At 34.8% G+C, this 6,780-nt stretch overlaps 1 pseudogene; it reads right to left on the bottom strand.

Annotated features, from left to right (window-relative positions):
• Positions 1-3,411: 3,411 nt before the first annotated feature.
• Positions 3,412-4,777, bottom strand: LOC149819007 (ADP/ATP translocase 3, mitochondrial pseudogene; annotated as a pseudogene).
• Between the last annotated feature and the right edge of the window lie 2,003 nt (positions 4,778-6,780).

Here is a 6,780-nt window from a genome sequence, read left to right as displayed (position 1 = left end):
TTGAACATGTACTTCAAATATCTCAAGTAAGCATGCTATTGCAAAAATAACAATTTTTATCATTCATTCAAGCTTAAACAAATAAAAATACATGAATAATTAAAAATGCATGTACTTACCAATGTAGAAGTCGATTTTCATGCATGAACCAATTCTTATCTTTAATTATATATTTTTATTATATAATGCATGCTATGCCTATCTAACACACAATCAATTAGGTTACAGTTGTTAGAGCTAAGAGCTCTATGGTACAAATATAGGCAGAAGTCCTGGGTCAGGGCCACGGTGCAGACAATGTTTTAAATCAAATGGTACCTTTTATCCTAGCCGGGCAACCATTATCCAGTGTCGGGCGAGGGATGCAAAGAGCGAGAGAAGTTTCCACACTACCATCCTGATGCATCAGACTTTACTCATGAGATTCTGTATCCTCCACGCTGCAGTCTAATGTAGAGGGTTCCACTATCTTCGTGGTTGAGGAGGAGCAACCTTCTGTGCTCAAATCAATACCTACGAAGCCAGACTAGTACCACTCACCTTCTCTTAGTGAGTATCAATTATTTAATGTTACATGTTTAACTTTTAATTATTTGTTTGATATACAACATCCATTTAACAGTCTCATTCAATAAATTCGGCCACTCCAGGGCCTAATGATGCATTTTCGAAACCTTTAGTTCAAAAACATAGTATGTGTTTCATTCCTTTCAAAATCGTACATGAATGTGTAACAAAGAAATATAATTTCTTTAAACACTAGATGCATCCACTCATATCATGTACATGACAGTCATATGTAAGGATTTGTAGCATATTTAATAATGTATAATATTTGCATTCATTACACATAAAGGACACTTTGGTTCATCCATTCGATGTAGGCCACAGGGACATGCTTGTGCCTTAATATTTTTATCAATTCATGTCTATTAAGTGAATACTTTAATTCCTTGCAACAAACTTATAATCATAACAATTCATAGCAGCTAAACATTCATTCGAAACATCATGCATTCATATACATAGTTTTCACAATAAATAACTAGCCAGGTACGAAATCAATTCCTATCTCATAAAAAACTCAACTCTATCCGACTGTTTTAAAGACTGCAAGAAAATTTTCATTCAATGGTCAGGGCTGAATTTTTCACACTTTGTATAAAATTTTGTTAGCTTTTTGGTGCCACAAACTGTTTATAAAAATTCATCTGTATGGGGGAGTTATGAATGTTTTGGTACATACCTATACTTTTCTGTTTTAACTGTCATAAAACAATGCTTAGTCTATGAACAAAGCTCAAAATTTCACAATAGATATGAAATTTTGTTAGATTTTCAACTCAATAAACCTCTCATCAAAACTCCTTCAGACGAGGGAGATACGAGCGATTTACCGATTGGGTGTCAAGTCAAAAATATGTAATATTGGGTATATGTATTCGGGTAGGGGCAAAATGGGCCACCCGAATTCATATTTCCGATTTTTTTTGTATAAACTAAGCAAGAAAGTTTATAAAATCTTAACTACACTAAACTAAGACCGACTTCTATGAACAAATCTTATTTTCACAACCGTTTGGCTGGAAAACAGACCCGTCTTATGTAAAGCTTATTTTCTCAGAAATAATTTCGGTAAATTTCACAATAAATGAAGTAAATTGCATAATTTACATACAAATAAAAAATCAAAAAATTATGTAACAATTCCAGACTATTCACATGCATGTACACTACAACTTTCAATTAATTTTTGCGTAAAATTATTAAGACGCATCATGGTTTTTGCTAAAATTATCATTTTTTCTAAGAAACCCGATAACACAAACTACGTAATTTCCTAGGAATTCGACTATGGAAATCATTCAAATTTTTACATAGCATCTAAATTTTTACATTAACATGATCTACTAATCTAAATTGAAATTTGCAGAAAAATAATTAGGTAACACATGTATTTTGAATTTTTTACAGTTTTATTTTCTGGGAAATCGGTTTTTGAAAGAATATGATTTTTAGAGGGGTTTTCGAAAGAAAACCCCTTTTAATCGCATACTTTGATAGCCCTAAGCCAAACCCACATGTGGGAGGCATGGTTTAGGGTCTAGACTTATGAAAATTTGATAGATTTTGTGCCCATGAATTCCGTTCTATGTGTAGAGCATAAAACCCCCTACCTTTTTGGCAAAAAAGTGATCCTATGCATGCAGATAGCTCTTCTAGCATAAACCGGCCATTCCACACGAACAATGGCCTCACCCACAACCTCTTTACACTTCCTTCATGAAAGTAAAAGCCTCCCTTGCTAAGCCAAGGGTGAAAACCCTAAGAGTTTGGTGTAGGAGAAAGGAAGAGAGAAAAGAAGCCTTGAAAATCAAAGGGGAGCAAAATGGGGGGGAGAGCCCCTCCTCTTTATTTATAGCTTTAGGGTTTGGGTCAAGGGCTAGAATTAATCCTAGCCCTTGATCCAAATCAAGGTTTCTTTCTTCTTGTCAATGCTTCATTTTCTTTCTTTTGGATTCTTTTTTCTTTTCTAATTAGCATAGGTTATATAATGAATTATATATATCATATAGTATAACATATATATTATATATTACACATAGAAATAAAGGGAAGGGTTGGTAGACCTCTATGGGTTGGCCCTCCCTTTCCAAATTTTCAACTTGCTTAGCAAGTTGATTTTTTTCTTTCTTTCTTGTTCTTTTCCTTTCTTTCCTTCTTTCTTTCTTGGTCCAGCCTCTAGAATCCTCTAGGCTTGATGCCCCCTACTTATGGAGCTTTGTTTTGAAATAAGGCAAGTTTTGACTTTTCAAAACTTGCCTTAAAATTTGGTAAGTTTATTTTAAACCTTTATTTTTAAGTTCTCTTATTATTTTTTTAATTTTTAAAGATTAAATTGGAGTGCCACATAGGATGAGACAGCCCACTTATGGACTCCTATCTAATTATATAATTTAATTAATTTTTGAGTTTCATTTCACTAAATAAAATTCAAATTCAATTCTTTACAAATTCAAATGTAAAATTAAATGAAATGTCAATAAATGAAATCGGAATTAAGTTTAAATGTAATCAAATTTTATCTATAAAATTTCAAATTCTTATATATTTAAATGATTTATTTTAAATATCTCTTTATAGGTTAATTCAAATTTCTCAGAAATAATTTCTAAAACAATTCGAACTCAATAGGGTCGATGAGACCCTTGGGTGTGTAGGGTATTTTTTTTGCACTTAAGATATTTCTTCTAAACCCTACAAACCCTCTAACACCGTGCCTATCAAAATGTAAAATTTAGATTTATTATTCAATAAATAAAAATGCAAAAAAATTATGAAAATTTCTAAAAAAATTACAGGTATTAGACCAGATTCTAAGAAAAAAAAATAGTATTCCCTTGAAAATCAAACCAAAACAAGGAAAACACTAAAAATGCTAGCTGAGCGAAAGATACACTTGCTGTAAGTGAATGGCTATGCCAACGACCATAAGCCACCGCCACCGGAATCTGTACTCCTTACAGAAGGCGATCACCTGCAGCTTGTATTAGCCAGCAAGCACACCAGCACCAGCCACAGTACGCAGGATGTTAGCATCTGCACCCTTGAATAGCCACTTGGCGTCCTCGTTCTTCAATATCAGTGTGAAGCATTTTCAGGACCTTGCACTTGACAGCTTCCCCAGAAGGCATCATCATCCTTCTACGCATAGTGATTCCCCAACCAAGGAGGAAGCTTGCAAGGAAGCTGTCCTGCAGATCTCCAAACAGAACCACAGGCTTTAGAGAACCTTATATTCCAAAATACAGACCACGGTAGACGATGATTCCAATGCAATAGATGTTGAACCCACGGTAATGTCCAGCAATGCCATCTGATTTAATGGTTTTCCTGTGGATTTCTACAAGGCCATTGAAATGCCTTCCTCCCCCCTTCTTTGCAGCCTTTGCGGCCATACGAGTTCGAGCATAGAAGAAAGAGTACACAAAGAGTACAGAAGAGGCACCCGCAACTCCTCCAGATGTCAGGCTTCCAGCAAAACATTTCCAGTCTCCATCTCAGTCTTTCTTGAAATTGAATAGGTGCTTGAAATAATCCTTGAAAGCAAAGTTTTAGTGCCTGCGTAGGGAAGTAACGGATCACATTAGCTGTGTTTTCTCTCCACCACGCCACAACTCCTTCATCCTTTATTATACGGCTAAAGCAATCTGCAACTCCCTTATAGGGCTCCGAAGGGTGACCAGTTTTAATCATCTCATCATGCTTCTGGATCAAGAGCTTCACACGATCAAAAGGAGCAGCCGCAGTCTTTGATACAACAGCAGAAACTCCGTTACCATAAATACCGGCCATATGGCTCATGCTGAACTTAGGGATTTCATGAATGCTGGCATGTCTGATCTGCAAATTGGGAGGGAGTCATGAATATAGGTAAAATTGCCCAGAAAATTTCCGAGTAATAGAGGGATGACACCGCTGTTCAGCCACATTGCGCCTCAGAAGACCTCCTCCAGGAGCTCTGACCACCTACGCATCCCTCCTAAGCCTTCTCCTCTCTGCTTCTTCTCCCAAAGAAGAAGGAGAGAGCTCCAGTAGGGAAGAGGGTGTCGACCCTCTAGGTTAGAAAAGAGGGGATTAGGGTGTGCCCTAGTGGCCCCAGGCATCTCTCAATAGGCGCCATCTCCAATGGGTCATATCTAGATCTATTTTGGATCCAAATAAGCCCAAACACTAATTAACTTTTAAAATTTTAAAACAAAAACTTTAGTTAAATCAAAATTGTTATTTCATTACAATTACTTGCTAGAGTTCAACTTAGGCTTAGTTATCATTTTATTTTATGACTCAAAGATGCATACAATTTTAGGTTTGGATAGATCCACTGGGTCTAAACCATATGGAATTCGGGTCCTTTTTAAAATCTCCAATTTTTTTCTCAATTAGTTTATTATGTTTTATTCGCATTAATTACTCATCTAATTTTAAATAGTTCAAGGGTTTTGGTATTTTCTAAACTCATAATTTATTGATTAAAATATTTACCAAAATTTGTTTTATGACCAAAATATTCTTTCTAAGACTTTTTTTCTCAACCATTGAAATGTATCCAGTTAAGTTTAAAACACCTCAAAAATACTTGATGAGTTAGTGACTCACTAAAATAATACTTTTTTATGCTAATTTAAATGTTTTAATCAATATTTTGTCTAAAATAATACTTGAAATAACTATTTTACACTTATTAACCAAAACTGAGTAATTTAGCGTGTATAATACCAATATTTGCAAATAAAAAGTAAAAATACATCTTTAATTCATCCATAAAGCTGAATTATTTATAATCTCAAAATTTTACCATGTCCGTGTCTTTAAAATTATTGGCAGAGAGAAGGGGAAAGGAGCATCAACATGGTTTAATCAACCAACTTCAAGGCCTTTAGTGAAGTCAACCAGTATCCATCTTTATCGGTTTTTATCTAGGACCAACCTGCAATGTCTTGTTAGTAGCTGCACATCTGCCTCCGGTTTATCAATCTCACCAGTTCCCCTTACTAGGCAACATATTATTTACCATCTCTCCATCTCCACTTTTGGATGCAGCCAGGTAGCACAAACATTAGACCAAAATCTCACTAATGGATTCTCCCAACCACCTAGTATTCCAGCTAGGCAGCTAACCATTAATTTACTATGAAAACGATATGGGCTTCTCTAGATAAACATGAGAAAAGAGAGAGAGAGAGTTGTGCTAATGGAGATTTAGGGCATGAAAATAGCTTATTGGGGGAATCCATGTAAAACATATACCTGAAAGGGCTGAAACTTCATAGTTTGACTAGTGAAGGGTATATCCCAGAGTTACCAAAAGCTTCTTAGGTATGTGGGAAGTGAGCTTCCCGAAAACTCATTTAAGAAGCATGATACTCCTAGCTTCCGAAACTTCATGGGAATCTCGATTCTCCCACGCTTCTTCTATGTTTTCTACATGCATGGTTTATACTTTCTATATGCTTTTTCACATTTTCTTTCATATTTTTCATATATTTTCTCTCACGCTTCCACTCACTTCGCATGTACTTTCTCTAAATTGGTAACCATCATTGTTAAATTTTAACAAAAATTTAAATCTTTTACTGAAAAATCATGAAATATAAGAATGATCAATTTTATTTTAATTTTTATTTATTTTTTTCATTCCTATTCAGTTACCATATTGCTTTATTTTTTATTCATATTTCACATTCAAATTGATACTTCATTTTCCACTTCATATAAATTTTAAAATGCCTTGCTTCTTGCTTCCACTTCCCGTATTGTTTTCCACTTATGCTTCCTAGTTTGGCAACCTCGGTATATTCCCTTACGAGTCCAACACTTGTGATGTTTTGTGTTATATATTGCACGTCAAAGCTGATAGAGTGTGCAATGTGGGTATTGGTCAATACAATTCAAGGATGAGGGTCAATAGCGGTGACAAAAAAATTTGCTGCTATTGGTCAAACAATAACAATGAGATTTTTATCCCCGCTAAATGAGGAACAATAGTAGCAACTCTTTAACGATGACAAAAAAATTTGCCGCTATTGATCAAGCAATAATGACAAGATTTTTATCCTCGCTAGTCGATAGGTAATAACAGAGATATAAATATATCACCATTATTATTGTGCTACAACCATGAATGTTGCCGCTATAGCTTCATCAATAACATTGATATTTATGTCCCAACAAATGCCATGCCACTACACATATCTCACCATTAAAGACTTATGTATA

This window comes from Nuphar pumila, chromosome 13, assembly GCF_984573655.1.
Source record: "Nuphar pumila chromosome 13, dmNupPumi1.hap1.1, whole genome shotgun sequence".
Taxonomy (NCBI): domain Eukaryota; kingdom Viridiplantae; phylum Streptophyta; class Magnoliopsida; order Nymphaeales; family Nymphaeaceae; genus Nuphar; species Nuphar pumila.
This window is presented reverse-complemented; position numbering and strand designations above follow the sequence as displayed.